General features: G+C 47.5%; 36 non-coding genes and 1 pseudogene across 36 annotated transcripts; all 37 read right to left on the reverse strand.

The window, feature by feature from the left end:
- Positions 1 to 32: 32 nt before the first annotated feature.
- Positions 33 to 142, reverse strand: LOC124853681. The gene has a single exon (XR_007034020.1). It is a non-coding gene; the product is annotated as a U5 spliceosomal RNA (small nuclear RNA).
- A 497-nt stretch (positions 143 to 639) lies between these two features.
- Positions 640 to 830, reverse strand: LOC124853754. The gene has a single exon (XR_007034093.1). It is a non-coding gene; the product is annotated as a U2 spliceosomal RNA (small nuclear RNA).
- Positions 831 to 1,009: 179 nt separating this feature from the next.
- Positions 1,010 to 1,121, reverse strand: LOC124853390. Its single transcript, XR_007033733.1, has one exon. It is a non-coding gene; the product is annotated as a U5 spliceosomal RNA (small nuclear RNA).
- Positions 1,122 to 1,613: 492 nt separating this feature from the next.
- On the reverse strand, positions 1,614 to 1,801 carry LOC124854395. The gene has a single exon (XR_007034639.1). It is a non-coding gene; the product is annotated as a U2 spliceosomal RNA (small nuclear RNA).
- A 177-nt stretch (positions 1,802 to 1,978) lies between these two features.
- On the reverse strand, positions 1,979 to 2,089 carry LOC124853558. Its single transcript, XR_007033900.1, has one exon. It is a non-coding gene; the product is annotated as a U5 spliceosomal RNA (small nuclear RNA).
- A 492-nt stretch (positions 2,090 to 2,581) lies between these two features.
- LOC124854128 lies at positions 2,582 to 2,771 on the reverse strand. The gene has a single exon (XR_007034377.1). It is a non-coding gene; the product is annotated as a U2 spliceosomal RNA (small nuclear RNA).
- Positions 2,772 to 2,948: 177 nt separating this feature from the next.
- Positions 2,949 to 3,061, reverse strand: LOC124853197. The gene has a single exon (XR_007033540.1). It is a non-coding gene; the product is annotated as a U5 spliceosomal RNA (small nuclear RNA).
- A 494-nt stretch (positions 3,062 to 3,555) lies between these two features.
- LOC124853697 lies at positions 3,556 to 3,745 on the reverse strand. The gene has a single exon (XR_007034036.1). It is a non-coding gene; the product is annotated as a U2 spliceosomal RNA (small nuclear RNA).
- A 177-nt stretch (positions 3,746 to 3,922) lies between these two features.
- On the reverse strand, positions 3,923 to 4,032 carry LOC124853493. Its single transcript, XR_007033835.1, has one exon. It is a non-coding gene; the product is annotated as a U5 spliceosomal RNA (small nuclear RNA).
- A 500-nt stretch (positions 4,033 to 4,532) lies between these two features.
- LOC124854301 lies at positions 4,533 to 4,719 on the reverse strand. The gene has a single exon (XR_007034545.1). It is a non-coding gene; the product is annotated as a U2 spliceosomal RNA (small nuclear RNA).
- Positions 4,720 to 4,894: 175 nt separating this feature from the next.
- Positions 4,895 to 5,007, reverse strand: LOC124853317. The gene has a single exon (XR_007033660.1). It is a non-coding gene; the product is annotated as a U5 spliceosomal RNA (small nuclear RNA).
- A 495-nt stretch (positions 5,008 to 5,502) lies between these two features.
- Positions 5,503 to 5,691, reverse strand: LOC124852759. The gene has a single exon (XR_007033182.1). It is a non-coding gene; the product is annotated as a U2 spliceosomal RNA (small nuclear RNA).
- Positions 5,692 to 5,869: 178 nt separating this feature from the next.
- LOC124853384 lies at positions 5,870 to 5,982 on the reverse strand. The gene has a single exon (XR_007033727.1). It is a non-coding gene; the product is annotated as a U5 spliceosomal RNA (small nuclear RNA).
- A 494-nt stretch (positions 5,983 to 6,476) lies between these two features.
- LOC124854389 lies at positions 6,477 to 6,666 on the reverse strand. The gene has a single exon (XR_007034633.1). It is a non-coding gene; the product is annotated as a U2 spliceosomal RNA (small nuclear RNA).
- A 173-nt stretch (positions 6,667 to 6,839) lies between these two features.
- LOC124853716 lies at positions 6,840 to 6,955 on the reverse strand. Its single transcript, XR_007034055.1, has one exon. It is a non-coding gene; the product is annotated as a U5 spliceosomal RNA (small nuclear RNA).
- A 492-nt stretch (positions 6,956 to 7,447) lies between these two features.
- LOC124854304 lies at positions 7,448 to 7,639 on the reverse strand. Its single transcript, XR_007034548.1, has one exon. It is a non-coding gene; the product is annotated as a U2 spliceosomal RNA (small nuclear RNA).
- Positions 7,640 to 7,815: 176 nt separating this feature from the next.
- LOC124853352 lies at positions 7,816 to 7,927 on the reverse strand. Its single transcript, XR_007033695.1, has one exon. It is a non-coding gene; the product is annotated as a U5 spliceosomal RNA (small nuclear RNA).
- A 495-nt stretch (positions 7,928 to 8,422) lies between these two features.
- LOC124853608 lies at positions 8,423 to 8,613 on the reverse strand. The gene has a single exon (XR_007033948.1). It is a non-coding gene; the product is annotated as a U2 spliceosomal RNA (small nuclear RNA).
- A 172-nt stretch (positions 8,614 to 8,785) lies between these two features.
- Positions 8,786 to 8,897, reverse strand: LOC124853339. The gene has a single exon (XR_007033682.1). It is a non-coding gene; the product is annotated as a U5 spliceosomal RNA (small nuclear RNA).
- A 494-nt stretch (positions 8,898 to 9,391) lies between these two features.
- Positions 9,392 to 9,577, reverse strand: LOC124852704. The gene has a single exon (XR_007033127.1). It is a non-coding gene; the product is annotated as a U2 spliceosomal RNA (small nuclear RNA).
- A 176-nt stretch (positions 9,578 to 9,753) lies between these two features.
- On the reverse strand, positions 9,754 to 9,863 carry LOC124853569. The gene has a single exon (XR_007033910.1). It is a non-coding gene; the product is annotated as a U5 spliceosomal RNA (small nuclear RNA).
- Positions 9,864 to 10,366: 503 nt separating this feature from the next.
- Positions 10,367 to 10,557, reverse strand: LOC124854220. The gene has a single exon (XR_007034466.1). It is a non-coding gene; the product is annotated as a U2 spliceosomal RNA (small nuclear RNA).
- Positions 10,558 to 10,733: 176 nt separating this feature from the next.
- Positions 10,734 to 10,847, reverse strand: LOC124853537. Its single transcript, XR_007033879.1, has one exon. It is a non-coding gene; the product is annotated as a U5 spliceosomal RNA (small nuclear RNA).
- A 492-nt stretch (positions 10,848 to 11,339) lies between these two features.
- Positions 11,340 to 11,529, reverse strand: LOC124854268. Its single transcript, XR_007034512.1, has one exon. It is a non-coding gene; the product is annotated as a U2 spliceosomal RNA (small nuclear RNA).
- Positions 11,530 to 11,703: 174 nt separating this feature from the next.
- Positions 11,704 to 11,816, reverse strand: LOC124853607. Its single transcript, XR_007033947.1, has one exon. It is a non-coding gene; the product is annotated as a U5 spliceosomal RNA (small nuclear RNA).
- Positions 11,817 to 12,311: 495 nt separating this feature from the next.
- LOC124853353 lies at positions 12,312 to 12,502 on the reverse strand. Its single transcript, XR_007033696.1, has one exon. It is a non-coding gene; the product is annotated as a U2 spliceosomal RNA (small nuclear RNA).
- Positions 12,503 to 12,678: 176 nt separating this feature from the next.
- LOC124853621 lies at positions 12,679 to 12,790 on the reverse strand. The gene has a single exon (XR_007033961.1). It is a non-coding gene; the product is annotated as a U5 spliceosomal RNA (small nuclear RNA).
- A 494-nt stretch (positions 12,791 to 13,284) lies between these two features.
- LOC124854275 lies at positions 13,285 to 13,473 on the reverse strand. Its single transcript, XR_007034519.1, has one exon. It is a non-coding gene; the product is annotated as a U2 spliceosomal RNA (small nuclear RNA).
- A 181-nt stretch (positions 13,474 to 13,654) lies between these two features.
- LOC124853372 lies at positions 13,655 to 13,765 on the reverse strand. Its single transcript, XR_007033715.1, has one exon. It is a non-coding gene; the product is annotated as a U5 spliceosomal RNA (small nuclear RNA).
- Positions 13,766 to 14,258: 493 nt separating this feature from the next.
- LOC124853045 lies at positions 14,259 to 14,450 on the reverse strand. Its single transcript, XR_007033449.1, has one exon. It is a non-coding gene; the product is annotated as a U2 spliceosomal RNA (small nuclear RNA).
- Positions 14,451 to 19,708: 5,258 nt separating this feature from the next.
- Positions 19,709 to 19,826, reverse strand: LOC124854009. Its single transcript, XR_007034299.1, has one exon. It is a non-coding gene; the product is annotated as a U5 spliceosomal RNA (small nuclear RNA).
- A 500-nt stretch (positions 19,827 to 20,326) lies between these two features.
- Positions 20,327 to 20,512, reverse strand: LOC124853100. The gene has a single exon (XR_007033477.1). It is a non-coding gene; the product is annotated as a U2 spliceosomal RNA (small nuclear RNA).
- A 767-nt stretch (positions 20,513 to 21,279) lies between these two features.
- On the reverse strand, positions 21,280 to 21,466 carry LOC124853037. Its single transcript, XR_007033441.1, has one exon. It is a non-coding gene; the product is annotated as a U2 spliceosomal RNA (small nuclear RNA).
- Positions 21,467 to 22,232: 766 nt separating this feature from the next.
- Positions 22,233 to 22,422, reverse strand: LOC124853125. The gene has a single exon (XR_007033485.1). It is a non-coding gene; the product is annotated as a U2 spliceosomal RNA (small nuclear RNA).
- Positions 22,423 to 23,205: 783 nt separating this feature from the next.
- Positions 23,206 to 23,393, reverse strand: LOC124853130. The gene has a single exon (XR_007033487.1). It is a non-coding gene; the product is annotated as a U2 spliceosomal RNA (small nuclear RNA).
- Positions 23,394 to 23,569: 176 nt separating this feature from the next.
- LOC124854042 lies at positions 23,570 to 23,683 on the reverse strand. Its single transcript, XR_007034315.1, has one exon. It is a non-coding gene; the product is annotated as a U5 spliceosomal RNA (small nuclear RNA).
- Positions 23,684 to 24,149: 466 nt separating this feature from the next.
- Positions 24,150 to 24,326, reverse strand: LOC124853148 (annotated as a pseudogene).
- Positions 24,327 to 26,775: the final 2,449 nt, after the last annotated feature.

The raw sequence follows: 26,775 nt of genomic DNA on the forward strand, positions 1-26,775 counted from the left end.
CAGTCTTTGACTTTTCACAATTTCATAAGGCTCAGCCATACAGCAAAGCCTGCCAAAATATATTCAACTCATGTTTGTTCCTCTACGGAAGTCTTTAGTAAAAGGCGAAAGACTTGTGCATTATGAAGAGAAACCAGAGTCAGCATGGCCTCTGTTGGAGAGCAGCAGAGGAGCCTCTCGGTCACAGTCACCACCTTCACGGTAGGCCTCTCTTTGCTTTCCGCATGTCAGATCCCAGTATGCAACATTCCCAACTCCGCCCCCATCTGCCAACCAAAATTATACACGCTTTATTACCTCCTGCCCTGACTACTGTGATTGGCTTTTAAGCCTGCCTAAGCAATACATCCCTGAACCACTTACATTCGCTCCAAAATGCTGACTCTGGTTTCTCACCAAGTCTCCCAGAAGGTCTTGAGTGAAAGCAAGTTTCCATTCTGACAAACGCTTCTAACTCAATTTGGAATCCAGTTCAAGCTCATTGTGACCTCTGCATGGTCACGTCACTAAGCAGTGAGCCATCAGAGCGGTTTCACACACTTGTGTGTGCCAGGTCACACCCAGTTTCATTGAGCCAGTGTAGAATTCACTTTTGATACGCGACAATTGTTTGAGTGTTTGGTTTTCTACAAGGTAAGAACAGAGTGCACCGTTCTCAGCGGCACTGCAATGCTAGGTCGATGCATGGAGAGAAAGGAGCAAGCTCCAAATTACTGCCCTCATGCCAAAAATCTGCTTAATATGTAGTCCTCATATAGAGGACATATCAGATATTAAACTGATAAGAACAGATACTACACTTGATCTTAGCCAAAAGGCCGAGAAGCGATAAGCCCCAAGTGTTGGATGTCCACGCCAAGCTCTTGGCACAAATCTCACTTGTTGTGGTACCCCGTCCGTAGGTGTGCATAACAATGGCTGCTGCTTATCACCTCCGCCCAAGCTCTCCTTTGTGGCGCTTGATTTCTGACCTAGACAGCTCTTTGACTTTTCACAATTTCATAAGGCTCAGCCATACAGCAAAGCCTGCCAAAATATATTCAACTCATGTTTGTTCCTCTCCAAGGAAGTCTTTAGTAAAAGGCGAAAGACTTGTGCGTTATGAAGAGAAACCAGAGTCAGCATGGCCTCTGTTGGAGAGCAGCAGAGGAGCCTCTCGGTCACAGTCACCACCTTCACGGTAGGCCTCCTTTGCTTTCCGCATGTCAGATCCCAGTATGCAACATTCCCAACCCGCCCCATCTGCCAACCAAAATTATACACGCTCTTATTACCTCCTGCCCTGACTACTGTGATTGGCTTTTAAGCCTGCCTAAGCAATACATCCCTGAACCACTTACATTCGCTCCAAAATGCTGACTCTGGTTTCTCACCAAGTCTCCCAGAAGGTCTTGAGTGAAAGCAAGTTTCCTTTGACAAACGCTTCTAACTCAATTTGGAATCCAGTTCAAGCTCATTGTGACCCTGCATGGTCACGCTACTAAGCAGTGAGCCATCAGAGCGGTTTCACACACTTGTGTGTGCTAGGCCGTTACCTCAGTTTCATTGAGCCAGTGTAGAATTCACTTTGATACGCGATAATGTTTGAGTGTTTGGTTTTCTACAAGGTAAGAACAGAGTGCACCGTTTCCAGGCACTGCAATGCTAGGTCGATGCGTGGAGAGAAAGGAGCAAGCTCCAAATTACTGCCCTCATGCCAAAATCTGCTTAATATGTAGTCCTCATATAGAGGACATATCAGATATTAAACTGATAAGAACAGATACTACACTTGATCTTAGCCAAAAGGCCGAGAAGCGATAAGCCCCAAGTGTTGATGTCCACGCCAAGCTCTTGGCACAAATCTCACTTGTTGTGGTACCCCCGTCGGAGGTGTGCATAACAATGGCTGCTGCTTATCACCTCCGCCCAAGCTCTCCTTTGTGGCGCTTGATTTCTGACCTAGACAGCTCTTTGACTTTTCACACTTCATAAGGCTCAGCCATACAGCAAAGCCTGCCAAAATATATTCAACTCATGTTTGTTCCTTCCACGGAAGTCTTTAGTAAAAGGCGAAAGACTTGTGCGTTATGAAGAGAAACCAGAGTCAGCATGGCCCTCTGTTGGAGAGCAGCAGAGGAGCCTCCGGTCACAGTCACCACCTTCACGGTAGGCCTCTCTTTGCTTTCCGCATGTCAGATCCCAGTATGCAACATTCCCAACCCGCCCCCATCTGCCAACCAAAATTATACACGCCTTTATTACCTCCTGCCCTGACTACTGTGATTGGCTTTAAGCCTGCCTAAGCAATACATCCCTGAACCACTTACATTCGCCCAAATGCTGACTCTGGTTTCTCACCAAGTCTCCCAGAAGGTCTTGAGGAAAGCAAGTTTCCATTCTTGACAAACGCTTCTAACTCAATTTGAATCCAGTTCAAGCTCATTGTGACCCATGCATGGTCACGCCACTAAGCAGTGAGCCATCAGAGCGGTTTCACACTTGTGTGTGCCAGGCCTTACTCTCAGTTTCATTGAGCCAGTGTAGAATTCACTTTGATACGCGACAATTGTTTGAGTGTTTGGTTTTCTACAAGGTAAGAACAGAGTGCACTGCTCCCAGCGGCACTGCAATGCTAGGTCGATGCGTGAGAGAAAGGAGCAAGCTCCAAATTTCTGCCCTCATGCCAAAAATCTGCTTAATATGTAGTCCTCATATAGAGGACATATCAGATATTAAACTGATAAGAACAGATACTACACTTGATCTTAGCCAAAAGGCCGAGAAGCGATAAGCCCCAAGTGTTGATGTCCACGCCAAGCTCTTGGCACAAATCTCACTTGTTGTGGTACCCGTCTGTAGGTGTGCATAACAATGGCTGCTGCTTATCACCTCCGCCCAAGCTCTCCTTTGTGGCGCTTGATTTCTGACCTAGACAGCTCTTTGACTTTTCACACTTTCATAAGGCTCAGCCATACAGCAAAGCCTGCCAAAAATATATTCAACTCATGTTTGTTCCTCTCCACGGAAGTCTTTAGTAAAAGGCGAAAGACTTGTGCGTTATGAAGAGAAACCAGAGTCAGCATGGCCCTCTGTTGGAGAGCAGCAGAGGAGCCTCTCGGTCACAGTCACCACCTTCACGGTAGGCCCTCTTTGCTTTCCGCATGTCAGATCCCAGTATGCAACATTCCAACCCGCCCCATCTGCCAACCAAAATTATACACGCTTTATTACCTCCTGCCCTGACTACTGTGATTGGCTTTTAAGCCTGCCTAAGCAATACATCCCTGAACCACTTACATTCGCTCCAAAATGCTGACTCTGGTTTCTCACCAAGCTCCCAGAAGGTCTTGAGTGAAAGCAAGTTTCCATTCTTGACAAACGCTTCTAACTCAATTTGGAATCCAGTTCAAGCTCATTGTGACCTCTGCATGGTCACGTCACTAAGCAGTGAGCCATCAGAGCGGTTTCACACACTTGTGTGTGCCAGGCCGTTACCTCACTTTCATTGAGCCAGTGTAGAATTCACTTTTGATACGCCAATTGTTTGAGTGTTTGGTTTTCTACAAGGTAAGAACAGAGTGCACCGCTCCCAGCGGCACTGCAATGCTAGGTCGATGCGTGAGAGAAAGGAGCAAGCTCCAAATTTCTGCCCTCATGCCAAAAATCTGCTTAATATGTAGTCCTCATATAGAGGACATATCAGATATTAAACTGATAAGAACAGATACTACACTTGATCTTAGCCAAAAGGCCGAGAAGCGATAAGCCCCAAGTGTTGATGTCCACGCCAAGCTCTTGGCACAAATCTCACTTGTTGTGGTACCCGTCTCGTAGGTGTGCATAACAATGGCTGCTGCTTATCACCTCCGCCCAAGCTCTCCTTTGTGGCGCTTGATTTCTGACCCAGACAGCTCTTTGACTTTTCACACTTCATAAGGCTCAGCCATACAGCAAAGCCTGCCAAAATATATTCAACTCATGTTTGTTCCTCTCCACGGAAGTCTTTAGTAAAAGGCGAAAGACTTGTGCTATGAAGAGAAACCAGAGTCAGCATGGCCCTCTGTTGGAGAGCAGCAGAGGAGCCTCTCGGTCACAGTCACCACCTTCACGGTAGGCCTCTCTTTGCTTTCCGCATGTCAGATCCCAGTATGCAACATTCCCAACCCGCCCCCATCTGCCAACCAAAATTATACACGCTTATTACCTCCTGCCCTGACTACTGTGATTGGCTTTTAAGCCTGCCTAAGCAATACATCCCTGAACCACTTACATTCGCCTCCAAAATGCTGACTCTGGTTTCTCACCAAGTCTCCCAGAAGGTCTTGAGTGAAAGCAAGTTTCCATTCTTGACAAACGCTTCTAACTCAATTTGGAATCCAGTTCAAGCTCATTGTGACCCCTGCATGGTCACGCCACTAAGCAGTGAGCCATCAGAGCGGTTTCACACACTTGTGTGTGCCAGGCCGTTACCTCAGTTTCATTGAGCCAGTGTAGAATTCACTTTTGATACGCGACAATTGTTTGAGTGTTTGGTTTTCTACAAGGTAAGAACAGAGTGCACCGCTCCCAGCGGCACTGCAATGCTAGGTCGATGCGTGGAGAGAAAGGAGCAAGCTCCAAATTCTGCCCTCATGCCAAAAATCTGTTTAATATGTAGTCCTCATATAGAGGACATATCAGATATTAAACTGATAAGAACAGATACTACACTTGATCTTAGCCAAAAGGCCGAGCGATAAGCCCCAAGTGTTGATGTCCACGCCAAGCTCTTGGCACAAATCTCACTTGTTGTGGTACCCGTCAGAGGTGTGCATAACAATGGCTGCTGCTTATCACCTCCGCCCAAGCTCTCCTTTGTGGCGCTTGATTTCTGACCCAGACAGCTCTTTGACTTTCACAATTTCCTAAGGCTCAGCCATACAGCAAAGCCTGCCAAAAATATATTCAACTCATGTTTGTTCCTCTCCACGGAAGTCTTTAGTAAAAGGCGAAAGACTTGTGCGCTATGAAGAGAAACCAGAGCTCAGCATGGCCCTCTGTTGGAGAGCAGCAGAGGAGCCTCGGTCACAGTCACCACCTTCACGGTAGGCCTCTCTTTGCTTTCCGCATGTCAGATCCCAGTATGCAACATTCCCAACCCGCCCCATCTGCCAAACACAAAATTATACACGTCTTTATTACCTCCTGCCCTGACTACTGTGATTGGCTTTTAAGCCTGCCTAAGCAATACATCCCTGAACCACTTACATCTGCTCCAAAATGCTGACTCTGGTTTCTCACCAAGTCTCCCAGAAGGTCTTGAGTGAAAGCAAGTTTCCATTCTTGACAAACGCTTCTAACTCAATTTGAATCCAGTTCAAGCTCATTGTGACCCTGCATGGTCACGCTCACTAAGCAGTGAGCCATCAGAGCGGTTTCCACACTTGTGTGTGCCAGGCACATAAGTACTTCATTGAGCCAGTGTAGAATTCACTTTGATACGCGACAATTGTTTGAGTGTTTGGTTTTCACAAGGTAAGAACAGAGTGCACCGCTCCCAGCGGCACTGCAATGCTAGGTCGATGCGTGGAGAGAAAGGAGCAAGCTCCAAATTTCTGCCCTCATGCCAAAATCTGCTTAATATGTAGTCCTCATATAGAGGACATATCAGATATTAAACTGATAAGAACAGATACTACACTTGATCTTGTCAAAAGGCCGAGAAGCATAAGCCCCAAGTGTTGGATGTCCACGCCAAGCTCTTGGCACAAATCTCACTTGTTGTGGTACCCTGCCCGTAGGTGTGCATAACAATGGCTGCTGCTTATCACCTCCGCCCAAGCTCTCCTTTGTGGCGCTTGATTTCTGACCTAGACAGCTCTTTGACTTTTCACACCCCCATAAGGCTCAGCCATACAGCAAAGCCTGCCAAAAATATATTCAACTCATGTTTGTTCCTTTCCACGGAAGTCTTTAGTTAAAGGCGAAAGACTTGTGCGTTATGAAGAGAAACCAGAGTCAGCATGGCCTCTGTTGGAGAGCAGCAGAGGAGCCTCTCGGTCACAGTCACCACCTTCACGGTAGGCCTCCCTTGCTTTCCGCATGTCAGATCCCAGTATGCAACATTCCCAACCCGCCCCCATCTGCCAACCAAAATTATACACGTCTTTATTACCTCCTGCCCTGACTACTGTGATTGGCTTTAAGCCTGCTCCTACAATACATCCCTGAACCACTTACATTCGCTCCAAAATGCTGACTCTGGTTTCACCAAGTCTCCCAGAAGGTCTTGAGTGAAAGCAGTTTCCATTTCTGACAAACGCTTCTAACTCAATTTGGAATCCAGTTCAAGCTCATTGTGACCCTTGCATGGTCACGTCACTAAGCAGTGAGCTATCAGAGCGGTTTCACACACTTGTGTGTGCCAGGCCGTTACCTCAGTTCCATTGAGCCAGTGTAGAATTCACTTTTGATACGCTGAAATTGTTTGAGTGTTTGGTTTTTACAAGGTAAGAACAGAGTGCACTGCTTCAGCGGCACTGCAATGCTAGGTCGATGCGTGAGAGAAAGGAGCAAGCTCCAAATTTCTGCCCTCATGCCAAAAAATCTGTTTAATATGTAGTCCTCATATAGAGGACATATCAGATATTAAACTGATAAGAACAGATACTACACTTGATCTTAGCCAAAAGGCCGAGAAGCGATAAGCCCCAAGTGTTGGATGTCCACGCCAAGCTCTTGGCACAAATCTCACTTGTTGTGGTACCTGCTCGTAGGTGTGCATAACAATGGCTGCTGCTTATCACCTCCCCCCAAGCTCTCCTTTGTGGCGCTTGATTTCTGACCTAGACAGCTCTTTGACTTTCACACTTCATAAGGCTCAGCCATACAGCAAAGCCTACAAAATATATTCAACTCATGTTTGTTCCTCTTCCACGGAAGTCTTTAGTAAAAGGCGAAAGACTTAGTGCAGCATGAAGAGAAACCAGAGTCAGCATGGCCCTCTGTTGGAGAGCAGCAGAGGAGCCTCTCGTCACAGTCACCACCTTCACGGTAGGCCTCTCTTTGCTTTCCGCATGTCAGATCCCAGTATGCAACATTCCAACCCGCCCCATCTGCCAACCAAAATTATACACGTCTTTATTACCTCCTGCCCTGACTACTGTGATTGGCTTTAAGCCTGCCTAAGCAATACATCCCTGAACCACTTACATTCGCTCCAAAATGCTGACTCTGGTTTCTCACCAAGTCTCCCAGAAGGTCTTGAGGAAAGCAAGTTTCCATTCTTGACAAACGCTTCTAACTCAATTTGGAATCCAGTTCAAGCTCATTGTGACTCTGCATGGTCACGCCACTAAGCAGTGAGCCATCAGAGCGGTCTCACACTTGTGTGTGTGCCAGGCCGTTACCTCAGTTTAATTGAGCCAGTGTAGAATTCACTTTGATACGTGAAAATTGTTTGAGTGTTTGGTTTTACAAGGTAAGAACAGAGTGCACTGCTCCTAGCGGCACTGCAATGCTAGGTCGATGCGTGGAGAGAAAGGAGCAAGCTCCAAATTTACTGCCCTCATGCCAAAAATCTGCTTAATATGTAGTCCCTATATAGAGGACATATCAGATATTAAACTGATAAGAACAGATACTACATTTGATCTTAGCCAAAAGGCCGAGAAGCGATAAGCCCCAAGTGTTGATGTCCACGCCAAGCTCTTGGCACAAATCTCACTTGTTGTGGTACCCTGCTCGTAGGTGTGCATAACAATGGCTGCTGCTTATCACCTCCGCCTCAAGCTCTCCTTGTGGCGCTTGATTTCTGACCTAGACAGCTCTTTTGACTTTTCACACTTGCAGGCTCAGCCATACAGCAAAGCCTGCCAAAATATATTCAACTCATGTTTGTTCCTTTCCACGGAAGTCTTTAGTAAAAGGCGAAAGACTTGTGCGTTATGAAGAGAAACCAGAGTCAGCATGGCCCTCTGTTGGAGAGCAGCAGAGGAGCCTCTCTCGGTCACAGTCACCACCTTCACGGTAGGCCTCTTGCTTTCCGCATGTCAGATCCCAGTATGCAACATTCCCAACCCGCCCCATCTGCCAACCAAAATTATACACGTCTTTATTACCTCCTGCCCTGACTACTGTGATTGGCTTTAAGCCTGCCTAAGCAATACATCCCTGAACCACTTACATTCGCTCCAAAATGCTGACTCTGCTTTCTCACCAAGTCTCCCAGAAGGTCTTGAGTGAAAGCAAGTTTCCATTCTTGACAAACGCTTCTAACTCAATTTGGAATCCAGTTCAAGCTCATTGTGACCCCCTGCATGGTCACGTCACTAAGCAGTGAGCCATCAGAGCGGTTTCACACACTTGTGTGTGCGGTCATACCTCAGTTTCATTGAGCCAGTGTAGAATTCACTTTTGATACGCGACAATTGTTTGAGTGTTTGGTTTTCACAAGGTAAGAACAGAGTGCACCGCCTCCAGCGGCACTGCAATGCTAGGTCGATGCGTGGAGAGAAAGGAGCAAGCTCCAAATTTCTGCCCTCATGCCAAAAATCTGCTTAATATGTAGTCCTCATATAGAGGACATATCAGATATTAAACTGATAAGAACAGATACTACACTTGATCTTAGCCAAAAGGCCGAGAAGCGATAAGCCCCAAGTGTTGGATGTCCACGCCAAGCTCTTGGCACAAATCTCACTTGTTGTGACCCGCTCGTAGGGTGCATAACAATGGCTGCTGCTTATCACCTCCGCCTAAGCTCTCCTTTGTGGCGCTGATTTCTGACCTAGACAGCCCTTTGACTTTTCACACTCATAAGGCTCAGCCATACAGCAAAGCCTGCCAAAATATATTCAACTCATGTTTGTTCCTTTCCACGGAAGTCTTTAGTAAAAGGCGAAAGACTTGTACGTTATGAAGAGAAACCAGAGTCAGCATGGCCCTCTGTTGAGAGCAGCAGAGGAGCCTCTCGGTCACAGTCACCACCTTCACGGTAGGCCTCTCTTTGCTTTCCGCATGTCAGATCCCAGTATGCAACATTCTCAACCCGCCCCATCTGCCAACCAAAATTATACACGCCTTTATTACCTCCTGCCCTGACTACTGTGATTGGCTTTAAGCCTGCCTAAGCAATACATCCCTGAACCACTTACATTCGCTCCAAAATGCTGACTCTGGTTTCTCACCAAGTCTCCTAGAAGGTCTTGAGTGAAAGCAAGTTTCATTCTTGACAAACGCCTAACTCAATTTGGAATCCAGTTCAAGCTCATTGTGACCCCTGCATGGTCACGCCACTAAGCAGTGAGCCATCAGAGCGGTTTCACAAACTTGTGTGTGCCAGGTGATACTCTCAGTTTCATTGAGCCAGTGTAGAATTCACTTTGATACGCGACAATTGTTTGAGTGTTTGGTTTTCTACAAGGTAAGAACAGAGTGCACCGCTCCCAGCGGCACTGCAATGCTAGGTCGATGCGTGAGAGAAAGGAGCAAGCTCCAAATTTCTGCCCTCATGCCAAAATCTGTTAATATGTAGTCCATATAGAGGACATATCAGATATTAAACTGATAAGAACAGATACTACACTTGATCTTAGCCAAAAGGCCGAGAAGTTATAAGCCCCAAGTGTTGGATGTCCACGCCAAGCTCTTGGCACAAATCTCACTTGTTGTGGTACCTGCTCGGAGGTGTGCATAACAATGGCTGCTGCTTATCACCTCCGCCCAAGCTTCCTTTGTGGCGCTTGATTTCTGACCCAGACAGCTCTTTGACTTTTCACACCTCATAAGGCTCAGCCATACAGCAAAGCCTGCCAAAAATATATTCAACTCATGTTTGTTCCTCTCCACGGAAGTCTTTAGTAAAAGGCGAAAGACTTAAGTATGAAGAGAAACCAGAGTCAGCATGGCCCTCTGTTGGAGAGCAGCAGAGGAGCCTCTCGGTCACAGTCACCACCTTCACGGTAGGCCTCTCTTGCTTTCCGCATGTCAGATCCCAGTATGCAACATTCCCAACCCGCCCCCATCTGCCAACCAAAATTATACACGCCTTTATTACCTCCTGCCCTGACTACTGTGATTGGCTTTTAAGCTCGCCTAAGCAATACATCCCTGAACCACTTACATTCGCCTCCAAAATGCTGACTCTGGTTTCTTACCAAGTCTCCCAGAAGGTCTTGAGTGAAAGCAAGTTTCCATTCTTGACAAACGCTTCTAACTCAATTTGGAATCCAGTTCAAGCTCATTGTGAACTCCGTGCATGGTCACGCCACTAAGCAGTGAGCCATCAGAGCGGTTTCACACACTTGTGTGTGCCAGGCCGTTACCTCAGTTTCATTGAGCCAGTGTAGAATTCACTTTTGATACATGATAATTGTTTGAGTGTTTGGTTTTCTACAAGGTAAGAACAGAGTGCACCGCTCCCAGCGGCACTGCAATGCTAGGTCGATGGGAGAGAAAGAGGAGCAAGCTCCAAATTTCTGCCCCTCATGCCAAAAATCTGCTTAATATGTAGTCCCCATATAGAGGACATATCAGATATTAAACTGATAAGAACAGATACTACACTTGATCTTAGCCAAAAGGCCGAGAAGCGATAAGCCCCAAGTGTTGGATGTCCACGCCAAGCTCTTGGCACAATCTCACTTGTTGTGGTACCCGGTCGTAGGTGTGCATAACAATGGCTGCTGCTTATCACCTCCGCCCCAGCTCTCCTTTGTGGCGCTTGATTTCTGACCTAGACAGCTCTTTGACTTTTCACACTTCATAAGGCTCAGCCATACAGCAAAGCCTGCCAAAAATATATTCAACTCATGTTTGTTCCTCTCCACGGAAGTCTTTAGTAAAAGGCGAAAGACTTTGTGCAGCATGAAGAGAAACCAGAGTCAGCATGGCCCTCTGTTGGAGAGCAGCAGAGGAGCCTTCCGGTCACAGTCACCACCTTCACGGTAGGCCTCTCCTTTGCTTTCGCATGTCAGATCCCAGTATGCAACATTCCCAACCCGCCCCCATCTGCCAACCAAAATTATACACGTCTTTATTACCTCCTGCCCTGACTACTGTGATTGGCTTTTAAGCCTGCCTAAGCAATACATCCCTGAACCACTTACATTCGCTCCAAAATGCTGACTCTGGTTTCACCAAGTCTCCCAGAAGGTCTTGAGTGAAAGCAAGTTTCCATTCTTGACAAACGCTTCTAACTCAATTTGAATCCAGTTCAAGCTCATTGTGACTCTGCATGGTGCCGCTACTAAGCAGTGAGCCATCAGAGAGGTCTCACACACTTGTGTGCCAGGCCGTTACCTCAGTTTCATTGAGCCAGTGTAGAATTCACTTTGATACGCGACAATTGTTTGAGTGTTTGGTTTTACAAGGTAAGAACAGAGTGCACCCGTCCAGCGGCACTGCAATGCTAGGTCGATGTGTGGAGAGAAAGGAGCAAGCTCCAAATTACTGCCCTCATGCCAAAAATCTGCTTAATATGTAGTCCTCATATAGAGGACATATCAGATATTAAACTGATAAGAACAGATACTACACTTGATCTTAGCCAAAAGGCCGAGAAGCGATAAGCCCCAAGTGTTGGATGTCCACGCCAAGCTCTTGGCACAAATCTCACTTGTTGTGGTACCGCTCGGAGGTGTGCATAACAATGGCTGCTGCTTATCACCTCCGCCCGCCTCCTTTGTGGCGCTTGATTTCTGACCTAGACAGCTCTTTGACTTTTCACACTTCCATAAGGCCCAGCCATACAGCAAAGCCTGCCAAAATATATTCAACTCATGTTTGTTCCTCTCCACGGAAGTCTTTAGTAAAAGGCGAAAGACTTCAGGCGTTATGAAGAGAAACCAGAGTCAGCATGGCCTCTGTTGGAGAGCAGCAGAGGAGCCTCTCGGTCACAGTCACCACCTTCACGGTAGGCCTCTCTTGCTTTCCGCATGTCAGATCCCAGTATGCAACATTCCCAACCCGCCCCTATCTGCCAACCAAAATTATACACGCTTTTATTACCTCCTGCCCTGACTACTGTGATTGGCTTTTAAGCCTGCCTAAGCAATACATCCCTGAACCACTTACATTCGCTCCAAAATGCTGACTCTGGTTTCTCACCAAGTCTCCCAGAAGGTCTTGAGGAAAGCAAGTTTCCATTCTTGACAAACGCTTCTAACTCAATTTGAATCCAGTTCAAGCTCATTGTGACCTCAGCATGGTCACGCCACTAAGCAGTGAGCCATCAGAGCGGTTTCACACACTTGTGTGTGCCAGGGCCTTACCTCAGTTTCATTGAGCCAGTGTAGAATTCACTTTGATACGCGACAATTGTTTGAGTGTTTGGTTTTCACAAGGTAAGAACAGAGTGCACCGCTCCCAGCGGCACTGCAATGCTAGGTCGATGCGTGGAGAGAAAGGAGCAAGCTCCAAATTACTGCCCTCATGCCAAAAATCTGCTTAATATGTAGTCCTCATATAGAGGACATATCAGATATTAAACTGATAAGAACAGATACTACACTTGATCTTAGCCAAAAGGCCTAGAAGCGATAAGCCCCAAGTGTTGATGTCCACGCCAAGCTCTTGGCACAATCTCACTTGTTGTGGTACCTGCCCGTAGGTGTGCACAACAATGGCTGCTGCTTATCACCTCCGCCTCAAGCCTTCCTTTGTGGCGCTTGATTTCTGACCTAGACAGCTCTTTGACTTTTCATACCTCTATAGGCTCAGCCATACAGCAAAGCCTGCCAAAAATATATTCAACTCATGTTTGTTCCTCCACGGAAGTCTTTAGTAAAAGGCGAAAGACTTGTGCGTTGGTGAAGAGAAACCAGAGTCAGCATGGCCCTCTGTTGGAGAGCAGCAGAGGAGCCTCTCGGTCACAGTCACCACCTTCACGGTAGGCCTCTCTTGCTTTCCGCATGTCAGATCCCAGTATGCAACATTCCCAACCCGCCATCCGCCAACCAAAATTATACACGCCTTTATTACCTCCTGCCCTGACTACTGTGATTGGCTTTTAAGCCTGCTTAAGCAATACATCCCTGAACCACTTACATTCGCTCCAAAATGCTGACTCTGGTTTCTCACCAAGTCTCCCAGAAGGTCTTGAGTGAAAGCAAGTTTCCATTCTTGACAAACGCTTCTAACTCAATTTGAATCCAGTTCAAGCTCATTGTGACTCCTGCATGGTCACGTCACCAAGCAGTGAGCCATCAGAGCGGTTTCACACACTTGTGTGTGCCAGGCCGTTACCTCACTTTCATTGAGCCAGTGTAGAATTCACTTTGATACGCGACAATTGTTTGAGTGTTTGGTTTTCTACAGGTAAGAACAGAGTGCACTGCTCCTAGCTGCACTGCAATGCTAGGTCGATGGGGAGAGAAAGGAGCAAGCTCCAAATTTCTGCCCTCATGCCAAAAATCTGCTTAATATGTAGTCCTCATATAGAGGACATATCAGATATTAAACTGATAAGAACAGATACTACACTTGATCTTAGCCAAAAGGCCGAGAAGCGATAAGCCCCAAGTGTTGGATGTCCACGCTAAGCTCTTGGCACAAATCTCACTTGTGGTGGTACCCTGTCTGTAGGTGTGTGCATAACAATGGCTGCTGCTTATCACCTCCGCCCAAGCTCTCCTTTGTGGCGCTTGATTTCTGACCTAGACAGCTCTTTGACTTTTCACACTCTCATAAGGCTCAGCCATACAGCAAAGCCTGCCAAAATATATTCAACTCATGTTTGTTCCTCTCCACGGAAGTCTTTAGTAAAAGGCGAAAGACTTGTGCGTATGAAGAGAAACCAGAGTCAGCATGGCCTCTGTTGAGAGCAGCAGAGGAGCCTCTCGGTCACAGTCACCACCTTCACGGTAGGCCTCTTTTGCTTTCCGCATGTCAGATCCCCATGCAACATTCCTAACCCGCCCCATCTGCCAACCAAAATTATACACGTCTTTATTACCTCCTGCCTCTGACTACTGTGATTGGCTTTAAGCCTGCCTAAGCAATACATCCCTGAACCACTTACATTCGCTCCAAAATGCTGACTCTGGTTTCTCACCAAGTCTCCCAGAAGGTCTTGAGTGAAAGCAAGTTTCCATTCTTGACAAACGCTTCTAACTCAATTTGAATCCAGTTCAAGCTCATTGTGACTCCTGCATGGTCACGCCACTAAGCAGTGAGCCATCAGAGCGGTTTCACACACTTGTGTGTGCCAGGCCGATACCTCAGTTTCATTGAGCCAGTGTAGAATTCACTTTTGATACGCGACAATTGTTTGAGTGTTTGGTTTTCATAAGGTAAGAACAGAGTGCACCGTTCCCAGCGGCACTGCAATGCTAGGTCGATGCGTGGAGAGAAAGGAGCAAGCTCCAAATTTCTGCCCTCATGCCAAAAAATCTGCTTAATATGTAGTCCTCATATAGAGGACATATCAGATATTAAACTGATAAGAACAGATTTTTTTTTTTTTTTTTTTTTATTATTACAAAAACTTTCATTAGTTAAATATAAATCAATACAAATCAAACATCACGTATGATCATCCCACATAACCTTCATCCCCAAATGTGCCCTTGCAGGTAGAATGTTACTTTTTCCAAACTCTACCTATCTCCAGTGTTAGAAGAAACTGGGTAAAGGTGAAAAAAGTAAAACAGTTCAAAAGAACTCCTTGTGCCTTCCCCTTCTTCTTTTACCATCTACCCAAACCCTCCTTTCCACTCTAGGGCTGGGCTGTTTCCACTTCTCAATGTCCTTTGATGTTCCCTCTTTACATCTGCTTCCATCTCTCCTATTATTATCCCTTCCACTCCCACTGTCTTTATCTGTCTTTATCAGTCTGCCTGGCCGCACCAGAGATACTCCTCTTGTTATACTTCTATAATCTTCCATATTGGACATTGGTGTTGACCATTCCTGTGCCTCTAACTCTCTCTTCAACTCCTATTCCAGGGCCAGATGAAATCCTGTGACTACCTGCCCTAGCCGTTCCCCACTTTACCCTCTATGTTGCTACTACTTCCCTTGCCACTGACAGTCCTATGACATGCCTGACTGCTTTCCTCCCTGAACAGGTTGTCCGAGGGCACGCTGGGATCTTGCTAATCGATGCGCCGGGTGACATGGTTTCCCGTGCACTGGTGTGTACTTGTGCAGGCATAACCACTTAGGGTCTTGAGCCAAGAACAAGCCCCCGTGGGTCAGTATCCTCCAAATCTTTGACGGGTCCTCACCACTGAGGTGCGACTACTTCCTGACTGACTCTGTAGAGGGCTCTGTGATTTATTTTATGGCTGTGTCGGAGGCCTTGGTGGATGAGCCCGCAGCCACCTGGCTGCATGGTTGAAATGCCAGTGGCTACAGCTCCACCCTGGGTGCTGGAAAGTTGTTCTGTGACTATCAACCTCTAGCTTGGTATGGGGGCTAGAGCCTCAGGGCGAATGAGGGCTCATCGGCAAGGATAGTTCTCTGCACAAGGATGAAACAAAATGCAGTCCAGCTTCAGCGGGAGGTGTGAGACATCCTCCCTCCTGCTTCTATACCAGCCAGCATGCGAAAAAAAAAACTCCGCTAAGATATTCATATCTACCACTCCTATAGGAAATCCGAACACGAGGCATGAGAGGTCTCATGCTGACTGGCATTGGGTATATGTATGCCAGATATAGGAGGGATGGCAGAACGCTCTTACCTTCAGTGAAGGAAGTACCTTCCTATTAAAGTCAGGCACCTGCCTTCCAGAGCCAAGCCTCTTCTGGACTGTTGGAATACGCCCGGGTCCAGTTGATTGTGTACTGTGGGTCTCAAAGCTGACCCTAGTAATTTCTAGTGGTCTCAGCAGAGCGACAGCTCTCCCGGCACGCCCATCCTTCTTTCCAGCGCCCAAAGAACTCTGACCTCCTCGAGGACTTACCATCTAAAGCTGTGCCAGACTTCACCAAAACTTGGAAAAAATTTCCAAAGATCGATCAGGCATGCATCACTGTCCAGCAGCAGTGTGTCATCCAGATACTGTATGTGCTTGATCCAGAGGGCTCTCGCTGGCTGGAACCAGGAAACCTTTCACTCCCTGGTCATCTTAATGGCTGATACGCTAGGCCTTATAGAGGATGTAGAGCAGTGTGAGAGGGCACCCTGTCTTACTCCTGGAGTGCAACCTGAAACTTCCCTAAGTGACTGCCACTGACACTGTGCTCCTCATACCTGTGTGGAGTAATGCATAACCATCCCTGACAAACCCCTTGTTAAAGCCCAGCCTTCCTAATACTCCTAAACATATAGCCCCAGTGAACCCTGGGTTGCAGTCGCCTTTGCCTGGTCGAGACCAACCACCATAAGCGGCAGGTGTCTGTCTTTCGCCTAAGCGGCAGCTGCCCGTATGAGCTGGAGATTCCATTCACCGAGCGCCCCGCCACCCCGCATGCTCTGGTCCACATGGACCATGGAAGGGGCTGTGCCCAGGACGATCGCTAGGACCTTTGCCAGAAGCTTATAATCCATACACAGCATGGCTAGTGGCCGCGCAGTTGCCGAGGTCAGGCCAGCCTCCTTTTTAAACAGAAGTGAGATCACTCCTGTAGCCATAGTCCCTCCCATTACACCTGTGAGAAGTATCACAACACCTCCAACACTACCGCCCGAGAATTCTAGAACTTGAGATAAAACTCCACTGCAGTCCACATGCCCGCACCTTCCGCTTTTGTTCATTTTACAGAGGGTACCTCGAGCTCTTTGAGGGTGAGCTGGGCCTAACGCCTGCGCTTATGTCCGATTGCACCTGCTTGGTCAGTAAGTCCAGGAAAGTCCTCTCCCCTACATCTACCTCTTCTTTCTCCTCAAGCTTGTGCGGTAGTGGCTGGTAGTGGCACTCACCATCTCACTCTGCTTCCGCCACCACCTTCCCTTCGCATGTCCCTTGACTTGGTCTGTAATTTGTCTTTTTCCTTGTCTGCCCGTATTGAGCCAAGAAAGGGCAGAAATATGTCTCAGGCTTCTCCAGGAAATCTCGCGCGCCTGCAACAGGTAGGCCTGGCCTCTGCCTCTAAAGACCTCCTTGAAGTTTACTTCTTTGAGGAAGTCGTAAGCTCCGCTTGATTTCCATAGTGCTGCGTAGTTTCTTTTGCTGTACTTTGTGTTTCGAGGAGGCGCTAGGCGGAAATACTCCTTTCTGGCCATTCTCCACTTTTATTTCATCGTAAAACATTGTATCTGCTTTCTTGGCTACTTCCCACCACTCCATCACTCCCAGGACACATTGGTCTCAGTCCTAGAAGGTTTTTGAAACAGTACGAAACCTTGTTTGAACTTGTCTTTCCTCTAATACACTAATATTGAGGCGCTAGTAATTTCATTCTTAAAATATAGGCATAGGCGACCTCAAACAGCAGCCTATCATGGTCAGAGAAGAACACAGGAGCTGCTGACGACACCAGACTCCAAGACTTTCTACAAACACGAGTCCAGACGCCTAAACGCTCCCACGGAGTTGGCGCCATGTGGGACCACCACACAGTGGCCCAAGCGACTCATCCTCCCCCCATCTACTAGCCCGTGTTCGCTACCAGGTGGGAGATATAATTCATCGCTTGTGTCCCCTCATCTAATCTGCACATTGAAACTTCTTTATAATTACTTTGCCGGCTATGGCTAGGTGGTTTTACTAATCTAAACATTTCGCCGCCTTCTGAGTTTGTGTGGTCCGCACAATTGGCAAAACTCCTTTCAGCTTGCTTGTCCCCATGTGATGTCAGTAATCCCATTATCCTGCTCGAATAATTTTGAAAACATCTCCACTAATCTCTTTAACACCAAACAAAATCCCACTCCTGCTGGGAGTGGACCTCCACACTCCAGACTTATCCCTTCGTCCACTTTGAGAATTCTGCAACATCCCCTTGTCCTGTAAATGAACTCTCCTGCAATAAATAAATTTCTGTATATGCAGCTGGTCCACAAAACTGTTAAATAACCCCTTCTTTTTAACCGCCCTCATTCCTCTCCTTACATTTTAATGAAAGAATTTTAACTGGGTAGTCATTATAATTGTATTTTTAAAGTCTTTACTGCATTAAAAATACCCTAAAAAAAAAAAAAAAAAATCCCCTTACAGCAAGAAGAGGTCTCACTGTCCATCTGTTCCCCTATGAAAAGGGAAGGCACTGATTAGCATGTTGATGGCCCGTTGGTCCTCATATGCATCTCCTTAGCAAGGATGGTATATTGAGCAGGTCTGGAGGTAACTCAGCTCCAACCTCTAAACCTACGGCGAGCAGATCACCTGATCTCCTCCGCTCTGCCTGTAGCCTCCACTCCTCCCCTAGCTCTGTGTTGCCTCTCTTCCTGGCTCCTGATGTCCCTCTCCTCCCTCTGCAGCCCTTCCTTGCTGCCCTACCTCCCCATCCATCCTACTCATCAGCCTTCTCTGGTCCTGTCTCTGCCTCTGCTGCCTTCCCCTTTGATTTTAGCCATGGCTCCCCTCCTTACTCTCTCCGGCTTCTAATTTGTCTTCCTCATCTGAAGCCCATCCTTTCCCCGGGTGTCTCCCCTTCTGACCTTGGAGTTGGGTGGATTCCGGCGATGGAGTGGAAATCTCTGCGTTGTCACGGGCAATTTGGCTTCGCTTTCCCAGTGGCTCCTTCCGGCTGTTCCTTTCTCCAGGGGGCTTCGTTCCCCTTGTGAAAGATCCGCTGGCCTCTGGCCTGCTGCGTTTGAGCCATTCCTGTAGGTACGGGTCCCATTCTGGATCCTTGGTTTTTCCGGCTCCCAGTGGACTTGGCCACTGCCAAGGTCCTTCCTTCGGCTAGGCAGTTATGGCATAGATGGCCCAGTCCCCACATCCATGATGAGGTCTTAGTCTCGCGGTAGTTCTTTGGTCTTCATGGCCCCCTTGGCTACAGGTAATGCAGCAGGCCCGGAACAGCTCGCTTCAGCGCCAGGACTGCCTGCAACACCGACAGAACGCTGTCGCTGGAGTAAAACAGGCAACTCGCGATCCCCACCAAGCGCTGGAAAAGAGCGGGTGGATGCTTCAGTCCTTCCAGGACCTTCTGGGCTGTGGCCCAGCAGCACCTGAAACTGCCCCTCTTCCTGTCCAGAATCCCCCTGCTCCTTTAGATACTCCAGTACTAGTCACCACTTCTCCGTGCTGTCCCAAAAAGCAGCTATAGTGCTCGGTCGGTGATTTAAGGCTGTGGGCACCGCACCGCTTCTGAAATTTGGTCTGGTCTTAGGTTCAGGATCTTGTAACCGCCGCGAATCTTTCCCCAGCCCCTTCTACAGGCTTCAGCCACTTGAATACAACATCCTCGCTTACCAGGTAATGTCAAGGCTTTTTCTGGTTGGTTCCATTTCGGATAGTATACATCTGACCTTCAGACTCAGTTGTTCCATGATGATCTTTTGTGCAGAAACCAGTCTCCTGACATCATAAGTTCCCTCCACTGGTTCCATCTGAAGGATTGTGTACTCTACCCCAACCTTTGGGCTTGTCTATCTCTGGTCATCTTTGTGTCGATTGTGTTCCTTCTTGTTGCTTTGTTCTGCCTCTCCAATCAATCTTAGCCAAAGGCCGATGTGAAGGAGGTTCTAAGTACATGTCCACGCTAAGCTCTTGGCACAAATCTCACTGGCTATGGTACTGTCAGAGGGTGTGCATAACAATGGCTGCTGCTTATCACTTCTCCACACCAAGCTTCCTTTGTGGCGCTTGATTTCTGACCTAGACAGCTCTTTGACTTCACAATCTCATAAGGCTCAGCCATACAGCAAAGCCTGCCAAAAATATATTCAAACTCATGTTTGTTCCCTTCCACGGAAGTCTTTCTTAGTAAAAGGCGAAAGACGTGGTGCAAGCAGAAGAGAAACCAGAGCCAGCATGGCCATCTGTTGAGAGCAGCAGAGGAGCCTCTCGGCCACAGTCACCACCTTCACGGTAGGCCTCTTGCTTTCCGCATGTCAGATCCCAGTATGCAACATTCCTAACTCCGCCCCATCTGCCAAACCAAATTATACGTCTTGGTTACCTCCTGCCCTGACTACTGTGATTGGCTTTGCCACTTCGGCAATACATCCCTGAACCACTTACATTCGGCTTCCAAATGCTGACTCTGGTTTCTCTACCAAGTCTCCAGAAGGTCTTGAGTGAAAGCAAGTTTCATTCTTGATAAACGCTTAAATCAATTTGGAATCCAGTTCAAGCCTACATTGTGACCCTGCATGGTCACGCTACTAAGCAGTGAGCTATCAGAGTGGTTTCTGCCACACTTGTGTGTGCCAGGCCGTACTCTCTAATCTAATGAGAGCTAGTGTAGAACTACTTTTGATACGCCATAATTGTTTGAGTGTTTGGCTTTCTACAAGGTAAGAACAACAGAGTGCGTACCGTTCCCAGGGTACTGCAATGCTAGGTGTCGATGGTGAGAGAAAAAGGAGCAAGCCCCAAATTACTGCCTCATGACAAAAACTGCTTAATATGTAGTCCCCATATAGAGGAGCATATCAGACATTAAACTGAGAAGAACAGATAACAACACTTGATCTTAGCCAGCAAGGAAGGATAAGCCTCAAATGTTGGATGTCCACGCTAAGCCTGCACAAATCACTTGTTGGTACTCCTGCTCAGATATGTGTGGCATAATAATGGAAGCTGCTTATCACCTCCACCTCAAGCTTCCTTTGTATGTCTGGACTAGACTCAGGACGTTTCATCTTTACACCTCTGATAAGGCCCAGCCACAGCAAAGCCTGCCAAAATATATCCAATCAAGTGTTTGTTCCTCTCACGTGAAGTCTAGTAAAGGCAAAAGACTCGGAGTGTTGAGAAGAGGAAACCAGAGCAGCATATTCTCTCTGTTGGAGGGAGCACAGAAGAGCCTCTGTCACAGTCACACACGGTGGCTCTCTCTTTGCTTCCAGATGTCAGATCCCAGTATGCACATTCCTTCAATCTACCGATTCAACAACCAAAATTATACGCTCTTATTACCTCCCACCTGACTACTGTGATTGGCTTCTTAAGCCTGCTTCTACAACACATCCTGAAATCCACTTATATCTGCCCCAGAAAATGCTGACTCTGGTTTCTACCAAGTCTCCCAGAAGGTCTTGAGTGAAAGCAAGTTTCATTCTTGACAAACGCTTCGAACCTAAATCTGGAATCCAGTTCAAGCTCAATAGACTCCCGCATGGTCAGCGCCACCAAAAAGCAGAGCCATCAGATGCCTACACTCTGTGTGTGCCAGCCGCACGCCTCACTTCATTGAGCCAGTGTAGAACCCACTTTGATACGCGATAATTGTTTGAGTGTTTGGTTTCCATAAGGTGAAGAACAGAGGCACTGCCCCAGCGGCACTGCAATGCTAGGTCGAGGCTAGTGAGAGAGGAGACAAGCCCAAATTTCTGCCTCATGCCAAAAATCTGCTTAATATGTAGTCCACATAGAGGACATATCAGATATTAAACTGATAAGAACAGAAACGACACTTGATCTTAGCCAAAAGGCTCGAGAAGCATAAGCCCCATGTTGATGTCCACGCCAAGCTCTTGGCACAACTTACTTGTGGTACCCGCCTGTAGGTGTGTACAACAATGGCTGCTGCTTATCACCTCCGCCCAAGCCTCCTTTGTGCTTGATTTCTGACCTAGACAGTCTTTGACTTTCATACCTAAGGCTCAGCCACATACAAAGCTCACAAAAATATATTCAATCATGTTTGTTCCTTTCCACAAGTCCTTAGTAAAAAGCAGACCAGTGCTGATGAAGAGAAACCAGAGCAGCATGGCCTCTCCAAGAGAAGCAGAGAGCCTCTCGGTCACAGTCACCACCTCTTCACATGGCCTCTTCGGCTTCTCCCAGGTAGATCCAGCATGTCACATTCCTAACTCCACTTCCATCTGCCAAACACCAAAAATTATATGTCATTTATTACTCCTGCCCTGACTACTGTGATTGGCTTAAGCCTGCCTAACGAATACATCCCTGAACCACTCTACTATATCTGCCTCAAAATGCTGACTCTGCTCTCCTACCAAGCTCTTACAGAAGGTCTGAGTGAAAGCAAGTTTCCATTCTGACAAACGCTTCTAACTCAATTGAATCCAGTTCAAGCTCATTGCGACTCCTGCATGGTCAGGCGCTCACTAAGCAGAGTGAGCCACCAGAGTGCCTTCACACACTTGTGTGACAGGTCATATCATCGCTACTTCCATTGAGCCAGTGTGAGAATTCACTTTTGATATTGAGAATTGTTTGAGGTTTGGTTTTCATGTTACAAGAATAGAGTGGCACTGCCTCAAAGCGATAATTGGGCAATGCTAGGCTGACATGAGAGAAAGTGAGCAGCCCAAAATTCCTGCCCTCATGCGGCAACTGCTTAACATGTAGTCCCCTACATAGAGGATATGGACAGACATTAAACTGATAAGAAACAGATACTACACTTGATCTTAGCCAAAGGCTCGAGGAAGGATAAGCCCCAAGTGTTGGATGTCCAATGCTTCTCTTGGCAAAATTCACTGGCTGTGGTACCCTGCTCGTAGGGGTGTGCATAAAAATGGCTGCTGCTTATCACCCCGCCTCAAGCTCTCTCTTTGTAGGCCTTGACTTCTGACCTAGACAGCTTCCTTGACTTTCACACTCCCCATAAGGCGCTACATACAGCAAAGCCTGGCAAAAAATATATTCAACCTATGCTGCTCCTTCCAAGTCTTTAGTAAAGGCAAAAGACTTGCAAGTGCAAAGAAGAGAAACCAGAGCTGGCAGAGGGCTTCTCCCTGCTGAGAGCAGAGAGCCTTCAGTCAAGAATACCCTCACGTGTGAAACTTCTCCTCTTTGCTTCCGACGTCAGATCCCAGTATGCAACATCTCCCAACCCAGCCCCATCTGCCAACCAAAATTATACACGCCTTATTACCTCCTGCCCTGACTACTGTGATTGGCTTTGAGCCATTTGGCACATCCCTGAACCACGTATGCATTCGCCTCTCCAAAATGCTGACTTGGTTCTCTACCAAGTTCCAGAAGGTCTGAGGAAAGCAAGTTTCCATTCTTGTGGACAAAACGCCTAACTCAATTTGAATCAGTGCTCAAGCTCATTGTGACTTCTGCATGGCTGATGCCATTACTAAGCAGGAGCAATCAGAGTGGCTCACAGCACTCTGGGTGTGCCAGGTCACACTTCACTCCCATTGTTTAGCCAGGACCACTTTGATGATGTATAATTGTTTGAGGTTTGCCTTTCATAAGGTAAGAGAACAGAGTGCACTGCCTCCCAGCTGAGATCATAATGCCAGGTCGATGGTGAGAGAAAAGAGCAAGCCCCAAATTACTGCCTCATGCAAATCTGTTAATGAGGCAGTCCACAGAGGAACACTGAGATATTAAACTGATGAGAGAACAGATACTACAATCTTGATCTCTAGCCAAAAGGCTTAAAAGCGAATAAGCCCCATGTTGGATGTCCACTGCCAAGCCAGCAAAATCTCACTTTGGTTGTGGCACTCCTACCTGTAGGTGCACAACAATGGCTGCTGCTTATTCACTTCCACCTCTAAGCTTCTCTTTGAAGCGCTTTGATTTGACTTCCAGATAGCTTCTTTTGACTTCCATACCATATATCATGCCAAGGCAGCAAAGCTCTGCCAAAAAGATTTCAACTCATGTTTGTTCCTTCCCCACGGAAGTCCTTAGTAAAAGGCAAAAGACGTAGAAGAGGAAGAGAAACCAGAGCAGTACATGGCCTCTGCTGGAGAGAGCAGCAGAGGAGCTCGTCACAGCCACCACTTCACGTAGCCCCCTTGCTTCCCCGATGTCATCCCAGGCATGCAAGCATTCTAACCCACCTATCCACAAAACCAAAATTATACTTTATTACCTCATTCATCACTACATTGGCTTTTAAGCCTGCTCAAAATAACATCCCTGAACCACTTACATTCGCCCAAAATGCTGACTTGCCTCCCCACCAAGTCTCCCAGAAGGTCTTGGAGGTGAAAGCAAGTTTCCTTCTTGATAAACGTCAACTCAATTTGAATCTGCAGTTCAAGCCCATTGTGACTCCTATGGCATGGTCAGCGCTAATAACAAAGAGCCAACAGAGTGCTCTACACTTGTGTGTACATGCACTCTCACTTCATTGAGCCAGTGAACGCATTTTTATACGCTGTATAATTGTTTGAGGTTTGCTTTACAAGGTGAAACAGAGTGCACTGTCTCATGGAAACTGCAATGCCAGGTCGATGCGTGTAGAGAGAGCAAGCTCCAAATTACTGCCTCACAAAAATTGCTGTGTGTGTAACATGGTAGTCCTCAGCATAGAGGACATATCAGATAGTAAAACTGATAAGAATACTTTTTTTTTTATTAAAAAAACTTTGGTTAAATACAAATCAATACTAAATCAAACAACACTGGGAAGGATCATCCCTCAATACAACCTTCATCCCAAACAAGCCCCTTTGGTCATGGTATAGGGAATGTTAATTTTTCCAACCTACCATCTCCATGCTGAGAAATCAAAAAGTGGTGAAAAAGCAAAAAGTCCAGCAACCCTTGTGCCTTCCCCTCTCTCTTTTCGGGTACCATTCCAGACTCAAACCCTCCTTTCTCTTCCACCTCTCTTAGGGCTTTTGCATGTTTCACTTCCAAATGTCCCTTTGATGTCCCCTTTACATCTGCTCAGCCTCCCCATTATCCTTCCACCCCACTGTCTTTCTTATCTGTCTTTATCAGCCCTGCCAGCCTGGCCGCTGACCAGATACTCCCCTTGTTATACTTTATAATCTTCCACAAGTACATTAGAAAGTGACCATTCCTGTGCCAAACCTCCTCTTCCAACCCTCATCCAGGCAGATAAAATCCTGCACTTCACCCTGCCTGCTGTTCCCCACTTCACCCCCATACTACCTCTTGCCACTGGATGCCAACCCCACATGACATGCCTGACCGCTTCCTCCCTGGAACAGGCATATCCAGGCACGCGGATCTGCAACCCATGCCGTGGACATGGTTTCCTACACTGGCGAGGCATTTCCAGTAGGCATAACTCAATTTAGGTCTTTGAGCCCGCTGTCGCCCCCGTGGCTGTATCCTCCAAATTTTGACGGGTCTCACCACTGAGGTAAGCGATTACCCCCTGACTGATCTCCTCTGTAGAGGGTATTTTCTCCTGGGTGATCACTTTATGAGCTGCCGGAGCCCCAGGATGACCTGAGCCACCTGGCTGCATGGTTGTGCCTGCAAAGCGCTGCCTCCACCCCGGCGCCAAGCTGCTCCAGAATTACTTAACTCTCTAGGCTTGGTATGGGACATGTATGAAGGAGCCCTAGGAAGTAGCCTGAGGTGCCCATCGGCAAGGATAGTTCTCTGGCACAAGGATGGAAACAAAATTGCAGTCCAGCTACAGCGAGTGGCACATCCTCCTCTGCTTCTATACCAGCCAGCATGCATGGAAATCCCCGCCACATATCCATCTACCACCCCATAGGAACTGAACACGAAGCGCAAGGTAGAGGTCTCTCATGCTGACTGGCAGGCATATGTATGCCAGGAGGCAGGAGGGATGGCAGAACGCCTCACTTCCTTCAGCAAGTGCACCTCCCTATTAAAGTCGTGGCACCTGCCCTTCCAGAGCGCAAGCTTCTTCCTGACCGCTGCAAATACGCCGGTCCAGTTGATTTCTGTGGCACCTGTGGCTGTCCAAGCGACTCCTGTGCAACTTCAGTGGTCCTGTGCAGAGCTGACAGCCTCCCGCACGCCCAATCCTTTTCTTTCAGCGCCCAAAGAACTTGACCGAGGACTCAAACATCCAGCCAGCTCCAGACCCGACTCAAAAATCCTGGAAAATCTCCAAAGATCGATCAGGCATAGGCATCACTGGCCCAGCAGCAGGAAGGTGGAATAATCCACATTGCACAGTGACCGTAGGCCTCTGATGCCGGGAACCAGAACCTTTCACCCCTGGGGTCAGCCCGAAACGCACATGCCAGGGGCTCTGATATAGAGGATGTAGAGAAGGAGGAAACCTTATCTGCACCCTCTGAGTGTGAAACTTTGCAGAAAACTTCCTAATGACTGCTTGACTGAGCACTGTGCTCCCACACTCTGTGGTGGTGCAGCAAAGTAATCTATCCGACAAAACCTTGAAAGAAGCTTGTAGAAGTCTTTCCAAACACTAAAAGATAGCCCATGAACTCTGTCAAAGTGCTTCTTTGCCTGCTTTACGAACTAACAGTAAGTGTGTAAAAGCTGCCTTTCGCCAAGTTGCGGAAGGTCTATGAGCCGGAGATTCCATCTCACCGAGCGCCTGACCACACTCCCACATGTTTGGTCCACATGACCACGTGTGGAAGCGCTGGGCCTGACTAACGCGAGACTTGCTGGGGCTATAATCCACACACACACGCTGTCAGTGGCCGCCAGTTGCTCAGGTTTCGTGCCGCCTCCCTTTTAAAAAGGGATCACCTGGGAAGCAAGTCCTCTCCAAATGGCACCTGTAGAGAAGTAATGCACAACATCAACACGACGGCCCGAGAATCTCCTGAACTGAGTAACCCCACCAAACTCGCTCATGCCCGGCACCTTCACAGCCATTTTGACAATGAGGGCACCTTTGAGTCTTTGAGGGTAGGAGCGGGCTCCAACACATGAGGTCTCATGATTTGCATCATGCTTTGGCTAAAAAAAACCAGGGTGGAAAGTCTCTCTTCCCCACCTACTCTCTCTTCTCTCCTAAGTTTTCCAGCGGCAGTGCAGCCAGCAGCAGCAACTACTCATCCACCTGCCTCCACACCACCCTCTACAACCCTGATCCGGGCCTGTACCTC

Source organism: Hippoglossus stenolepis, chromosome 10, assembly GCF_022539355.2.
Source record: "Hippoglossus stenolepis isolate QCI-W04-F060 chromosome 10, HSTE1.2, whole genome shotgun sequence".
Lineage (NCBI taxonomy): Eukaryota > Metazoa > Chordata > Actinopteri > Pleuronectiformes > Pleuronectidae > Hippoglossus > Hippoglossus stenolepis.